Below are 17,103 nucleotides of genomic sequence, written 5' to 3'. Positions count from 1 at the left end.
GTATCTTTCACCAGATTCGACTCCTGTGTACAAAAAAAGCACAAAAGCAGATCTCCGAACAAAGAGAGTAAATATGCTAAAAAGGAAAGCTGAAAGTACAAAAATGCATAGATCAAGCATGCTCAAAGTATGTGAATGTGCGTCAAAACATGCTAATAAGTGTATACAATCTACGCACATCATACCCCAGACTTAAACCTTTGCTTGTCCTCAAGCAAAATGCTGCTATCCAGATTCATATGCTCTACAATTCTCTCATATCCTTAATGCATTCTCCTAACTCTATCAAAAGGTTTCATTAGTAAGCATGATCATGAAAACAAGTTAAGCATGGCTCAAGCATAAGTACCCTGTGCACAGTGCAAAGACAACTCAAAACTCTTCAAGTTTCAATCTATGCCCTAGTCAAGTTGTCATGAAATTTAAATTCCTAATATTTCCAGTGATAGACAAGTACCCAGTGATAGGCACTTACTTGCCAAACACTTAGTTCATATTTCTCAATCAACCCATGGTCTTAAAGGCGTGCTCAATCTCAAGAGAAGCTAAGCAGTCATTTCCCCAGTAACCCAACTCGGTCTCAAAGGGGTGACTTGCTAGATTCTACTCACGACAACTATTTTTTATATCCCTTATTCACTTTTTTTCATTGCTTTTTTTTTCACACATTTTTTTCATAAGCATTTGTATTGCTCAAATCTTATTTCACAAATGTACTTTTAGCACAAATGTTGGGATATTTTGATTTTTCCAAATGAGCTTGCATGAGTTGAGCCTCATTCAGTAACCAAAATGAAGTTTGAAAAATCACCATGGAAACCAAGTACTAAACAAACAAGATGAATCATGATTATTTCAATGATATCAACCATTGAAGCATCAAGTCAAAGTGTAGTGAAAATAAGATCCTTAAGGTCAAGCCAAGACTAAAACTTATCTCCAAATGATACTTAGCTTATATCATGCTACTCAAGATAGAGAAAAGAGGTACACTAAGCATACTACTAGCATCATTTACAATAGCATGAATCAAGATAAAGAATGTGCTAACAATTTACTTTAAGACAAGAAAACATAAAAATGGAGTTTGATGTTCTAAAGATGTATGCCACAAAAAATCAAAACAAAATGCAAGACATAAGCAAAACCCAAAAACAAACAAAGAAAATCAAATGCATCTAATGCATCCCCCCAGATTTAAACTTTTCATTGCCCTAATGAAAACTAAAAATAATGTGGAGGTGATTTTAAGAGAAGTTACCAAGTGATGAGCTCCAAATGGTTGACATTCATGTTTTTAAAGATACTCCTCCATCCAATACTCACATTCCTCCACAACTTTGAATTCTACAACAATAAGATAGACAAGAAAAATTAAGAAGAGGATACATGTTTATTATAAAGAGAGAAGTAAAGACATAAAAGAAAATAAGGAAAATGAACTTGGGTTGCCTCCCAAGATGCGCTTGTTTAAGGTCATTAGCTCGACCACCTCATTAGATTCATCTAAATCTTGCTCTTGGAGGGGTAAGATATTTCAACACCCTCCTACCAAGGGCTCTTATTATGGAGGGAGCTTTCAATATAGGAATTAAAAAGTGAAGTATCGCTCTCTCCATCTTCGTCTTCTTTAAAGTTCTTTCGGGTGGTCGAAGACGGTTCAGATTGAGCTTCCAATTATTAGCCCAAGTGAAATCTGCACATGCAAAGAAAATACAAATCTCCCACAAACATATTAGATAAGATAGAGTCATAACCATATTAAGATAAGCAGAATAAGAAATAAAAACTGAATCACATCCAACAAAGTCAATGATAGGTACCTCTATAAAATTTTTCAAAAGATCACAAGAAATACTAACCTTACTTTGCTGAGAAATATCTGAAATTTCTAAACATGTAGATGTGACTTCCTCTGAATCAATTGTTGGTTCTGGCTCTGGCTCAGGTGTTGATGATATCAATGATGGTGATTCTTGAGACTTAACCATATCTACATGAGTCCCTACACATTGGTCTACAACATGCTCAATCCTTGCAACTCTTATAACATCTAAGGATTGTGTGGACAAAGGAGGTGATTCTTGAGATGCTGCTTCCACAACACAGCTCCCTACACGTTGTTCCATATCAACAACATCAACACAAACATTAAAAAACAAACCAACATCAATATCCTCAATAGGAGAATCAACTATAGGAGGATTAATAACTTCACTTTTAAATTGATCTACCACATCACATTCATCATCTGAAAATTTAATGTCACTACAACACCCTGTAAAATTTGGAAATAGATCTGCAAACTTATTTACCACTGCTTTATCTTCACAATCCTCATCTGAAGATTCTTCATCTTTATACAAATTCAAAAATCTGCACTCAACCTTACCAGTGTCACAGAATTTTTTAAAGTCATAGTTCTCATTGACCCCCACTAACCTTTGTGGAAAAGGAACCCTTAGTGAAGGTCTTGGGAAAGGTACCTCTAATTTCCCATATTCCCTTTTAGCTTGTGGAAGAGATCCAACTTGCTTATCCAGTGTTGGTATGATCAATCGTTGAGGGAAAGGAACTTGTGGCATTTGGGAACCTCCTGGAATAATGGAACTGAGTTCATGTGGTCTTCTATTGTTCTTCTCCTCAATTCTAATCATGCCCTTCTTTAGAAGTTCTTCATGATTTTTTTCAATTCTCAACCCAACATCATCACACTTTTCACTAGATCTTGTATGCGAAGGAGAGGGATCTTCTTAAACCAATTTGAAACAATACTTTCAATCTTTGCCCCTAAATGTTTGAACTCCCCGTTCTGTGACTTGTGATTTTCAAAACTCATAGATGGTTGAGTTACAATTTGTTTGACAGGCTCTATAGCACTTATGGCTTGCACTCCTTGAATGTTTGAAGGAAATTTCATCCAACTTATGTTTGACCATTCATGGAGGTTCAATGTCACTTGATCAATTAACATATATGCTTCATCTACACTTTTGTCCATAAAAGAATCTCCAGCTAATGAATCCAATAAACTCTTGTCCGAGAAAGAAATTCCCCTATAGAATATGTGCAGAATCAACCATTTTTCAAAACCATGATGAGGGCACTGTCTTTGAAGACTATTGAATCTATCCCATGCTTCAAACAATGATTCTCCATATGCCTGAGCAAAATTTGTTATGCAATTCCTCATATACACTATTCTGCTTGGAGGGAAAAAATGATTCAGAAATTGCTTCTCCAATTGCTCCCAACTTGTGATACTTTGAGGATGGAGAGAATATAACCAAGTCCTTGTTTTATCTTTGATACTGAAAGGAAATGCCATTAATCAAACTGTATCTGCTGACACTCTTTCACATTTCACCATATCACAAATCTCTAAAAATGTTTCAAGATGCAGATAACGACTTTCTGATACTTCTCCTCCAAATTTGTGACCTTGTATCATAAAAATTAACTCTCGGACTAGTAGGAAATTTTCTGCTTCAATTTGAGGTTGCACAATGGGAGATAAAAATCTTGCAGAAAAGGGTGTAGAAAAATTTCTCATGGGCCTGCTTGACATGTTAGAGCTCATGGATATTCAAGAAAAAATTATTAGAAGGAAAAAAAATATTGAAGACTCAAAGACAAGAAATAAAATGCAATATGAGAAGCAAGAAAAACAATGTAGAATTAAAATTGCAAGAAAGAAAGTGCATAATGAAAACAAGAAAGAAAAGATAAAAGGGAAATGAAAAATGTCTAGAATAATTCATATGCTAAAGATTGCAAGATATGTTTACAAAAGAAAAGAAGAAAGAAACTAGATCAAAAGAGAAAACAGAGAAAAGTTAGATTAGATTGCTAGAAATCAAGAATGCAAAGTTAGAATTAGAATTAGAATTACAACAAAAGGAATTGTCAGGAATTTGAAAGATATGCAAATGATGAAAACAGAATTCTAAAGATTAGTTACAACTATGCAAATGAAAAGAAAAGTTATGTTTAGTCTAACTCAATTGATAATTCCTAATGTTATAGCGTAGTCCCCGGCAACGACGCCAAAAAACTTGTTGTCTCTCCGCAAGTGTACGGAAATATCGCAAGTAATATAAAAGATTATCGTATCCACAGGGACTAGAATAAGCACTAAGAATATCTCAAAACGAATTAGCTAGACAACAAATCAATGGATTAACAAAGTCTAGGTGTAACTATGAAAAGTAAACAAAGAATGAAAGAATAGGCAACAAGACTAAAGGCAATGATAAGGGATATTCTAGGAGTTTTTGTTTCTTTGTAAGGTTCTTTACTGTAAATGATCTACCAAATCCTTTTTCTCAATTGTCCATCATTTGTAGAAGGTTACCGGTTCTCTCTTGCAATAGAGAACCGACCTAGGACTTAAATCCATACCTAGATTGATCAATTAGGAATGAATCTATGTTGTCCTTACACGGACTTGCCTTTCACGAGCGTCCCTCGAAAAATCAACATAAGAATCCATCACTCATCAACCCATCAAGATATAAAGATTAATGCATAAATCTATCATACCCTCTTGAAATACTTAATTTCCCCTTCAAGATAATCCCTCAAATGTCCTTACACGGGCATGTTCCTGTCACGAAGATCCCTCGAAAAATCGAATGAAGAATTACCTCTACAAGATCCACAAGATATCCAAACATTCAATCAAGCATGGTAATTAGGCACAATCACAACATTCCACACAAGATCAAATAGATACAAAATAGGACAAAATCTTAGAAATGGGAAATTTGTTGGGTTTTTCGGGCCGCGAAAACCGCTTTTTCGCATCGCGAAAACCCCGAAAGCCCCGTCACCGGATCCGTGCGAAGAATAAAACTTCGAATACATTACGAGTACGAGTTTACAAACTCTAGATCTACATTAGAGTACGAGTTTTACCCTTGATGCGTGCCTTTCGCGAATCCCGCTCGTCCAAAGGTGCCGGATCTCTAGATTGTCAAAGTAGACAACTCTCTAGAAGTATCCACACGAACACAAGAAGGAGATCACCAAACTAAAGTGTGCTAGCACCTTAGTAGGGTTCGGCAAGATGAAGAGAGGAAGAGCAAGAAGAGAGAGTTCTAGGAGGAAGAAGATGAGAGTTACTTCACCAAATGAAAAAACCCCCTTTATGCAATTGATGTGGCTGGCCACATTAAGAGGTGTTGTAACCTCCATGGAATGCCAAGAGTCACAACTCTTGGTAACTCCCATGAGATGACATCCTACTTAAGCAACCATGATGATGTGGAGCATCATCATTGGCCCAATCAATGCCAACTCACCAATGAGGTGGCATAAAGTCAAGTCAAACTTGACTCTTCATCTTCCTCTCAAGTCATGGCAAACTTGACTTAATCTCTGTCATGGTTGATCTAATCCTACCATTTAATTCAAGCCAATTTAATATAATGAATCTAATTCATTCAATTAAATTGATTCAATGAGTCATAATCTAAATTAGACTCATTGAACACATGAATCAACTTGAGTCCAACTCAATTAGCCCAATTAGGATTACTCTTAATCCAATTTGATTCATCACATGAATCTAATCCTTTGGTTCATCATATGAACCTAATCTCCATCTAGTGTGTGACCCTATAGGTTCTTGTAATGTTGGCAATGCCCCTAAACCCATTTAGGAGCATAAGTAATGAGCGGTATCTAGCAACACATCATTACTACCCAAATTACAAGAATGTTGAGATCCAACATCACCTTGTGACTACTAATTGTGACTCCTCACAATATATGACAAGTGTCCTTCTATCTTAGACATCTAGATTGATCAATGTGAGGCATAGACCGTGTCATCCTTTGACCAATCTAAATCTTGATCTCTAAGTAGACTCACTAAATCAAATGAGCTCAATATCTCATATTGACTCATTTAGGTATGGCCATGCACTTCGTGGTCTCACTCTATCAAGAATATCGATGTCGCTCCCATCATATAGGAGGGATAGATCCCATCTACATCACTCACATTCCTCTACATAATTCGTTACATACCCAGTAATCACCTTTATAGTCCACCTAGTTACAGGTGACGTTTGACGAAATCAAAGTACATAACTCCTTATGTAGGGATCCATGGTGACTTCAGGTCTAAGGACTAGTAGTCATACTAATAGTCACATGAGAAAGTATATGACACTCATATTGTAATACCCACTAAACTTGTAAGATGAATATATGAATGTGGGATTTTGCCTTAGAAAAATAATAGGAAGTGAGTTGAAGCAAGAAGAAATAAAATGAAATAAAAAGAAGTGAAGGTCAAGGATTGAACCTTGAACCTCTTATATTATAATTCATAGAGTTAATTAGTAGAAACCAATTGGGATAGAGAGAAGATATTGATAGCAAAGGAGGGAAACTCATGATAAAGGTAAGAGTAAAAGCTAGCCAAAAGAAAACAAGAAAAGAGCAAGAGAAAGGCAACTTGCCTTCCTCCCTTTCTCTCCCTCTTCCTCTTTGATTTTGCCGAAAACTTAAAGAGGGATTAAGGGGATTCATTCCCCCTTATTTTATCATGAATGGTGAGAATAAATAGAAAATAAAATAAATGTAAGAAAAATAGAAAATGGGTTAAGGGAGAAGGAAAGCAAAAATCAATTTTGCTACTTCTTCCCCCTTAACATAAAAGGGAGCAAGAAAAGAGAAAATTATTTTTTTCTCTCATTTTCTCTCATTCATCCTCTCCCTCACCGAGAACACCACAGTCCCCTCTCCTCCATCTTCGGCCCCAAAGCCAAGTTTGTTCCCTAAGAAAGCCTAAGATATAAGGAGGACTTAGCAAAGGAATCAAGGGAAAGGAACTAGAAGAAGAGGCTACTTCTTCTTCACCATACCTTAGATCCACAAGCGAAAAGGATGTAAGCTTCCCCTCACCTGTGGTACAAGGCTTTGATGTGATTTTCGGTTTCTATAAGGATTAGAAAACCTAGAAAAGAATTTAAGAAAATTGGGCTAAAGAAAGGGTTTTCAAATCTATCAGGAAGCAATGAATAAGGGCAAGAACCAAGCACTGACCGGAGGACAAAAATCGCACAGTACCAGAACTGACTGGAAAGGAAACTCAAGTGGAAAGAGGAAACAGTGGAATAAAACAAAAGGTGGTCCAGCCAATAAGCAAACCAAGTACCCTCAGTGTGCCACATGTGGGAAGATGCATTCTGGAGTATGTCGTCTGAGCACCAGAAAGTGCTACAACTGCGGAAAGGAAGGTCATTTGATAAGAGATTGCCCTACTCAGCCTCAGGCACCACCTTCGCAGAACTTCCAGAACAGGAGTGCCCCCGTACAGCTTCACCAGATGCAAGCTGCCATAGAAGGGACTTCAATCAGCCAAGGAAGATTGGAGGCCCCTCCCACTATGACCAATGCCAGAGTTTACTCGCTTGCTCAGGATGACGTGGCGAACACCTCTACGGTTGTCACAGGTCAGTTAATTAATTTCAGTCAGTATGCTAGAATTTTTATTCAATGCTGAAAACAAACTGAAGAGGGAATCCATCGAGAAACTGAAACACGTTTCTTATCCATTAGTTGAAACCATGTCCGGACGACTCTCTACCCTCACCATAACACCAACGTTATTCGAGAACATGTTAGAGAAACAAACCAGGGACCCGAGCCTTCAAAGAATTAAACAAGAGACCGCAGAAGGAAAGAATGACGGGTTCCGTATCGCAGACGAAGGAATATTATACCTCAGGGATCGATTATGTATTCCAGAGGATCCAGAGTTGCGAAAGAAGATACTGGAAGAAGCCCATACAACGCCTTATGCAATGCACCCGGGTTCCACTAAAATGTACCAGGACCTGAAAAAGAAATTTTGGTGGTCCGGAATGAAAAGAGAAGTGGCTCAGTACGTCAGTACTTGTCTGACGTGCCAAAGGGTAAAAGCTGAACACTAGAGACCCGACGGATTATTACAACCTGTCCAAATTCCAGAATGGAAATGGGAAGAAATCTCCATGGATTTCATTTCAGGTCTACCCAAGACGACAAACGGGTATGATGCTATATGGGTGATCGTGGACAGACTGACGAAGTCTGCACACTTTTTGGCGATCAAGATGACTTATTCAACTGAACAACTAGCTCAGATATATGTTAAGGAAATCGTCAGATTACATGGTATCCCTAAGACCATTATTTTTGATAGAGATGGACGTTTTGTCTCGCACTTTTGGGAGTGCGTTCAGAAGGCCCTCGGCATGAAGTTGTTGTTTAGCACAGCCTTCCACCCACAGACTGATGGGCAGACTGAAAGAGTAAATCAAATATTGGAGGTTATGTTAAGAGCTTGTGCCCTGGACTTCAAAGGGAGCTGGTGCCGATATTTATACCTGGCAGAATTCGCCTACAATAATAGCTACCAAGCTACTATTGGAATGGCACCTTACGAAGCTCTATATGGGAGGAAGTGTAGGTCTCCTATATGCTGGTATGAAAGTGGTGAAAAGAAGGAAATGGGGTTCCGAACGGAACTTATTGATGACACCACCCGAGCTATACAAAAGATCCGTCAACGAATAGAAACCGCTCAGAGTCGGCAGAAGAATTATGCCGATAAACGGCGCAGACCGCTAGAATTCAACATCGGAGACTTGGTATTCCTTAAAGTATCCCCCATGAAAGGGATAATGAGGTTCGGAAAGAGGAGCAAGTTAAGCCCACGATACGTAGGACCGTACCGGATTTTAGAAAGAGTGGGCCAAGTCGCATACATACTAGAACTACCTTCAGACATGGCAGCCATTCACAATGTGTTCCATGTATCGATGCTCAAGAAATGTACTCCCAGCACAGATCAAGTGATTGAGCCTCAGTCGGTACAGGTGCAGGAAGACCTGAGTTACGAAAGTAAACCCATCCAGATTCTGGACCGAGAAATCAAGAGGTTAAGGAACAAAGAAATACCCCTAGTAAAGGTCCTGTGGCAGAATCAATGATTCGAAGAGGCCACTTGGGAACGCGAGGACGATATGAAACAAAAGTACCCGGAGCTATTTTAAAGTTCGAGGACGAACTTTTTATGAGGTACGGGATACTGTAATACCCACTAAACTTGTAAGATGAATATATGAATGTGGGTTTTTGCCTTAGAAAAATAATAGGAAGTGAGTTGAAGCAAAAAGAAATAAAATGAAATAAAAAGAAGTGAAGGTCAAGAATTGAACCTTGAACCTATTATATTATAATTCATAGAGTTAATTAGTAGATACCAATTCGGATAGAGAGAAGATATTGATAGCAAAGGAAGGAAACTCATGATAAAGGTAAGAGTAAAAGCTAGCCAAAAGAAAACAAGAAAAGAGAAAGAGAATGGCAACTTGCCTTCCTCCCTTTCTCTCCCTCTTCCTCTTTGATTTTGCCGAAAACTTAAAGAGGGATTAAGGGGATTCATTCCCCCTTATTTTATCATGAATGGTGAGAATAAATAGAAAATAAAATAAATGTAAGAAAAATAGAAAATGGGTTAAGGGAGAAGGAAAGCAAAAATTAATTTTGCTACTTCTTCACCCTTAACATAAAAGGGAGCAAGAAAAGAGAAAATTATTTTTTCTCTCATTTTCTCTCATTCATCCTCTCCCTCACCGAGAACACCACAGTCCCCTCTCCTCCATCTTCGGCCCCAAAGCCAAGTTTGTTCCCTAAGAAAGCCTAAGATACAAGGAGGACTTAGCAAAGGAATCAAGGGAAAGGAACTAGAAGAAGAGGCTACTTCTTCTTCACCATACCTTAGATCCACAAGCGAAAAGGATGTAAGCTTCCCCTCACCTGTGGTACAAGGCTTTTATGTGATTTTCGGATTCTATAATGATTAGAAAACCTAGAAAATAATTTAAGAAAATTCGGCTAAAGAAAGGGTTTTCAAATCTAGGATGGTTTAAACAAGTCCTTATTTTATGATATTCTTTCTATGCTATGTAGGAAGGATTTTCTTCATGTTTTTATACTTAAATGATGCTTGATCAGAGGAGTACCTAACCCTAGAATTTCGGCCAAAAATATGTTAAGGAGGTTAGGGAAAAATATTGTTTAACTAAACTAGTACAAAATTTCTCCCATGAACTACTAAGGGTTTTTATTGGTTTTCTTGCTTGAAAGTTACTTAGAACCAATGAAATCCATTTATATGTTTCGGCCAAGAAAAGGTCTTAGGGTTAGGAAGTCCTTTAAATTTAAATAACCATGTTTGTATGATAGAATATAGAGTTCTCTTAAAGAATTGCATGTTGTACATTGCTAGAAATTCATGAACTCTTATTTTAGATTTTCGGCCATGATAAGATGGATAGTTTAGAAAAACTTGAACAAAATTCTAATATGCTCAAGACCTCTGTGATATTATGATATGAAAGTTGTTTAATGCTCTTATGTTTAAATTGAGTATAGAAAATTAGTTACATGATATATGACATGTAAGATCACAAGGGTCCTAGCTTGTTTATGAACCAACTTTGTATATGATGTTCATAGTAATTTTTGCCATGAAACTTACTTAGGTTTTCCATGCTTTAGGCCACTTAAAACCTAGTTTAGAGATTGGTAGGTTTCGGCCATAAGGAAAAATAAAAGAAAAAGGGAAAGAAACCTAGGAAGCCTAAGACACAATTCACAAGTATGTTTAATATGCTTGTCTTTATAAATGCTATGAAACTTGTATAATTTCTCATGCTTTTAGGCGATTTGAAGCAAGTTTATATTCTGTGAGTTTCGGCCAAGTAGGGTTTAAAAGACCTAGAGACCTTAGAAATGAAACCATATGTGTTAAAAGTGCTTCTTATGAAAATATGATAAGGTGTTGATTGTGTCACATATTTGTATAATTTTTCCATGACCTAAATGGATCATTGTGTGTTTCGTCCATGAAGGGATAAATTCCCTAGAAACCCTAGAACAAAAATTAAATATGCTTATGTCACTCTACATGAAATATGATAAGTAGAAAACCAAGTTCTCATACTATATGTTGTTTAGTGACCTAAATGAGGCTAGGGTAAGTTTCGGCCATACCTATTGTATGATGTCTTGTTATGAATTTATACATGATGTTAGCTCAAGTTCACATGCTTGTATGTTTGTTTTTAGCCCTAATGAATACTTGTTTAAAGATTGACCAAGACATAAGTTAAGGGCTTGAAGGACTTAGGAACTAGATCAATATGCTTACTATGTTACTTGAAAAAAATGCTATAAATATGGTTTAAGGTTTCCATGCTTTCATGACATTTGGGACCTTGTTTATATACTGATAGGGTTCGGCCACATGAGTTTAAGGACTTGGAGAACTTAGAAACCAAGTTAATTATGCTTATAATGCTTCATATGAAATTTATGTGATGATGATTGAGGGTTCACATGCTTGGAGGTTGTTTTTACCTAAATTGAGACCTAAGGGGGTTCAGCCATGATAGGAACCCAAGGGTTTAGGAAGCTTAGAACCCAAGTTAACTATGTTACCATGTTTCTTATGATAGTATAATCACATGATATACCCTTATGCTTAACTATGTATGCTTGTGATTTATACCTTTCTATGATATGATATGTGGATAGGGATATGCATGTTTTAATGATATGCTATGTGCTTAGAATATGCATGCTTTTATGATATGCTATGTGAGTAGAAATATGCATGCTTTAATGATAGGCTATGTACTTAGAATATGCATGTTTTTATGATGTGCTATGTGTTTAAAATATGCCTACTTTTTTTTATGATATGATGTATGCCTAAGAGATGCATACTTTTATGACATAATGTATGCCTAAGTGATGCATACTTTTATGCTATGCTATGTGACTAAATGATGCATTTTTATACATGCTATTTTACTTTGTAAGGCTTGTACCAAGGGTGGACTCCTAATCAGTCCCTAGGCCTTGCTTTGTGATCTAGGCTAAGCCTTGCTTAGTGATCTAGGCTAATAAGGGATGGACTCCTTAGTACACCCCTAGGCCTTGCTTTGTGATCTTGGCCAAGCCTTGCTTTGTGATCTAGGCTAATGAGGGATGGACTCTTCAAATACGCCCCTAGGCCATGCTTTGTGATCTTGACCTAGTTCCTAGTATGATTCAAGACTTGCTACCTTGGATATACTTAGGATGTGCGCATTTATGTTATGTATGTATGGTACAAGCCGGGGCCCTAAATATGTTGATAATATGTTCAAGTATATATATGTAAGAAGAAAATGGTTTTAAAAGATCATGAGACATACACATGTTTTTTGGATACATGTTTTTAAAATCATGATGCATATAATCTATGATTATGTTGTGTTGAGGCTATGATTTAAGATATGCCATGATATGATTATGTTATGTTTCATGCTATGTTTTAAGAGATGATATGCCATGATATGATTATGTTATGTTTCATGCTATGTTTTAAGAGATGATATGCCATGATAAGATTATGTTACGTTTCATGCTATGCTTTAAGAGATGATATGCCATGACATGATTATGTTATGTTTCATGCTATGCTTTAAGAGATGATATGCCATGACTAGTTATAATGTTTGTTACGTTGCATGATATGCTTAAAGAGTATGATATGTTATGCCATGACTAGTTGAGATCATGTTAAGTTGAGATATTATTTGATTATGTACTGATTGTTGGTTTAGGTGATTAGGAAAGGAACTTACTGAGCCATGAGTGCTCATAGCTTACTTTCCTTGTACCACAGATAAAGGAAAAAGCTGGATGAGTTAAAGGAGCAGCAGGAGGGGCAACGAAGATGTGTGTGGCGGTGGCTAGGCAACTAATCAAGAACCTGCTTTAAAACCTTTAAGAACTATGCTTTGGTTTTGTGAAATGTAATACAATATGGGTGACTTGATGTTAAGTTTTTATTTATTTTGTTATCATGTTATGAAACCATGTTAGTGTAGTTCGGTTTTAATTAAGTTAAGAAAAATAATTTTAAGTCTTCCGCTGTAATACGTACGTAGAGTATCGTAGCCCCGTCCCTTGTTGATAGCAGGGAGGGCGGGCGTTACAGGTTGGTATCAGAGCCAAAGTTTATTGCCAGCTCACTACACACACATCAAGCCTCCTACCTGCCGCTCCAAGTAAGAATGTTTATGCTTAATTTACTTGTTATATGCTTATGTTTAATTTTCTTGTTACATGCTTATGTTTAGTTTCATGTTATATAACTTATGCTTTATTTTTCTTTCTTGTTATACTGCCTAGGTTTTATTTCTTTACTACATTGCTTATGCTTTATTTCCTTATGTTACATTGTTTGTCATTATATTCCTTATTTTCCATATGTTGTTTATGCTTTAGATTCAAGTTTTACTTGCTTATATTTGATGCTTCATTTTATGCTTTTAGTTATAAATTAGATTAGGAGTACATATTGGTAGGTTAGGAATAATACCATATCAAATAGATAGAAACAAACCAGTACGTTAGATTGGCTAAAATCGATAACTACTTACACTAGTCTATTTCTTTTAGATAAACATGGTTAGGACACGCAATGCCCGAACCGGAGGGACAGTGACTCCACCAGATCTGACGCAGGTAGTCGCAGACCTCCAGCATCAGATCGCAGAACAACACCAACTGATCACTACCTTAATGGGTCAGCAATGCAACCCAGTTACCCCACCGGTGAATCCACTACCTGTTGTACCTACAGCCGCACCAGTGCCCCCGGCAGCCCCTACTCCGATGGTCCGACAAGAGGCCTATCTGATTCAGTGGCAAAGGCTTAAGCCGGAAGCATTCTCGGGAAACTGTGAACCATGGGATGCGCAAGCCTGGCTCAAAACCGTGGAGAACATAATGGAATTATTGGATTGGCCTGAACACGAGAAGGTCAAATGCGCGTCGTTCTGTCTTACCGGAGATGCCCGGATGTGGTGGGACAGAGTAAAGGCGAAAAGACAAATCAACCAAATGCAGTGGACAGATTTTGAGACAGAGTTCTTAGAGGAATTCTTCCATATGCGAGTGACCAACAAGCACTATGATGAGTTCACTGAGTTCCGGCAAGGTGATCTGTCAGTTAATGAAGTCGTTAAGAGGTTCAACCGCCTAGCCCGACTGTGCCCAAAACTGGTTCGAACTGAAAATGAAAGGGTCCGGTTGATGTTAAAGATGCTCCGACCCGAGATAGCTCTGAACGTAGCCGGCGGAGTTAATAGACCGCAGACTGCAGAGGAGCTGGTCAACAGCGCCCTGATTACCGAGCACTATCAGGAAGCAATGAATAAGGGCAAGAACCAAGCACTGACCGGAGGACAAAAATCGCACAGTACCAGAATTGACTGGAAAGGAAACTCAAGTGGAAAGAGGAAACAGTGGAATAAAACAAAAGGTAGTCCAGCCAATAAGCAAACCAAGTACCCTCAGTGTGCCACATGTGGTAAGATGCATTCTGGAGTATGTCGTCTGAGCACCAGAAAGTGCTACAACTGCGGAAAGGAAGGTCATTTGATAAGAGATTGCCCTACTCAGCCTCAGGCACCACCTTCGCAGAACTTCTAGAACAGGAGTGCCCCCGCACAGCTTCACCAGATGTAAGCTGCCATAGAAGGGACTTCAATCAACCAAGGAAGATTGGAGGCCCCTCCCACTATGACCAATGCCAGAGTTTACTCACTTGCTCAGGATGACGTGGTGAACGCCTCTACGGTTGTCACAGGTCAGTTAATTAATTTCAGTCAGTATGCTAGAATTTTTATTCAATGCTGAAAACAAACTGAAGAGGGAATCCATCGAGAAACTGAAACACGTTTCTTATCCATTAGTTGAAACCATGTCCGGACGACTCTCTACCCTCACCATAACACCAACGTTATTCGAGAACATGTTAGAGAAACAAACCAGGGACCCGAGCCTTCAAAGAATTAAACAAGAGACCGCAGAAGGAAAGAATGACGGGTTCCGTATCGCAGACGAAGGAATATTATACCTCAGGGATCGATTATGTATTCCAGAGGATCCAGAGTTGCGAAAGAAGATACTGGAAGAAGCCCATACAACGCCTTATGCAATGCACCCGGGTTCCACTAAAATGTACCAGGACCTGAAAAAGAAATTTTGGTGGTCCGGAATGAAAAGAGAAGTGGCTCAGTACGTCAGTACTTGTCTGACGTGCCAAAGGGTAAAAGCTGAACACCAAAGACCCGGCGGATTATTACAACCTGTCCAAATTCCAGAATGGAAATGGGAAGAAATCTCCATGGATTTCATTTCAGGTCTACCCAAGACGACAAATGGGTATGATGCTATATGGGTGATCATGGACAGACTGACGAAGTCTGCACACTTTTTGGCGATCAAGATGACTTATTCAACTGAACAACTAGCTCAGATATATGTTAAGGAAATCGTCAGATTACATGGTATCCCAAGACCATTATTTCTGATAGAGATGGACGTTTTGTCTCGCACTTTTGGGAGTGCGTTCAGAAGGCCCTCGGCACGAAGTTGTTGTTTAGCACAGCCTTCCACCCACAGACTGATGGGCAGACTGAAAGAGTAAATCAAATATTGGAGGATATGTTAAGAGCTTGTGCCCTGGACTTCAAAGGGAGCTGGTGCTGATATTTATACCTGGCAGAATTCGCCTACAATAATAGCTACCAAGCTACTATTGGAATGGCACCTTACGAAGCTCTATATGGGAGGAAGTGTAGGTCTCCTATATGCTGGTATGAAAGTGGTGAAAAGAAAGAAATGGGGTTCCGAACGGAACTTATTGATGACACCACCCGAGCTATACAAAAGATCCATCAACGAATAGAAACCGCTCAGAGTCGGCAGAAGAATTATGCCGATAAACGGCGCAGACCGCTAGAATTCAACATCGGAGACTTGGTATTCCTTAAAGTATCCCCCATGAAAGGGATAATGAGGTTCGAAAATAGGAGCAAGTTAAGCCCACGATACGTAGGACCGTACCAGATTTTATAAAGAGTGGGCCAAATCGCATACAGACTAGAACTACCTTCAGACATGGCAGCCATTCACAATGTGTTCCATGTATCGATGCTCAAGAAATGTACTCCCAGCACAGATCAGTGATTGAGCCTCAGTCAGTACAGGTGCAGGAAGACCTGAGTTACGAAAGTAAACCCATCCAGATTCTGGACCGAGAAATCAAGAGGTTAAGGAACAAAGAAATACCCCTAGTAAAGGTCCTGTGGCGGAATCAACGATTCGAAGAAGCCACTTGGGAACGCGAGGACGATATGAAACAAAAGTACCCGGAGCTATTTTAAAGTTCGAGGATGAACTTTTTATGAGGTACGGGATACTGTAATACCCACTAAACTTGTAAGATGAATATATGAATGTGGGATTTTGCCTTAGAAAAATAATAGGAAGTGAGTTGAAGCAAAAAGAAATAAAATGAAATAAAAAGAAGTGAAGGTCAAGGATTGAACCTTGAACCTCTTATATTATAATTCATAGATTTAATTAGTAGAAAACAATTGGGATAGAGAGAAGATATTGATATCAAAGGAGGGAAACTCATGATAAAGGTAAGAGTAAAAGCTAGCCAAAAGAAAACGAGAAAAGAGCAAGAGAAAGGCAACTTGCCTTCCTCCCTTTCTCTCCCTCTTCCTCTTTGATTTTGCCGAAAACTTAAAGAGGGATTAAGGGGATTCATTCCCCCTTATTTTATCATGAATGGTGAGAATAAATAGAAAATAAAATAAATGTAAGAAAAATAGAAAATGGGTTAAGGGAGAAGGAAAGCAAAAATCAATTTTGCTACTTCTTCCCCCTTAACATAAAAGGGAGCAAGAAAAGAGAAAATTATTTTTTCTCTCATTTTCTATCATTCATCCTCTCCCTCACCGAGAACACCACAGTCCCCTCTCCTCCATATTTGGCCCCAAAGCCAAGTTTGTTCCCTAAGAAAGCCTAAGATACAAGGAGGACTTAGCAAAGGAATCAAGGGAAAGGAACTAGAAGAAGAGGCTACTTCTTCTTCACCACACCTTAGATCCACAAGAAAAAAGGATGTAAGCTTCCCCTAACCTGTGGTACAAGGCTTTTATGTGATTTTTGGATTCTATAAGGATTAGA

General features: G+C 38.2%; 1 non-coding gene across 1 annotated transcript; it reads left to right on the top strand.

Moving 5' to 3' along the window:
- Positions 1-3,089: 3,089 nt before the first annotated feature.
- On the top strand, positions 3,090-3,195 carry LOC122022033. Its single transcript, XR_006122782.1, has one exon. It is a non-coding gene; the product is annotated as a small nucleolar RNA R71 (small nucleolar RNA).
- The last annotated feature ends 13,908 nt before the right edge of the window (positions 3,196-17,103 follow it).

The sequence above is a fragment of the Zingiber officinale genome, chromosome 9A (genome assembly GCF_018446385.1).
Source record: "Zingiber officinale cultivar Zhangliang chromosome 9A, Zo_v1.1, whole genome shotgun sequence".
In the NCBI taxonomy this organism is placed as follows: Eukaryota; Viridiplantae; Streptophyta; class Magnoliopsida; order Zingiberales; family Zingiberaceae; genus Zingiber; species Zingiber officinale.
The sequence above is the reverse complement of the archived record's forward strand: the minus strand, read 5'-3'. Positions and strand labels throughout refer to the sequence as shown.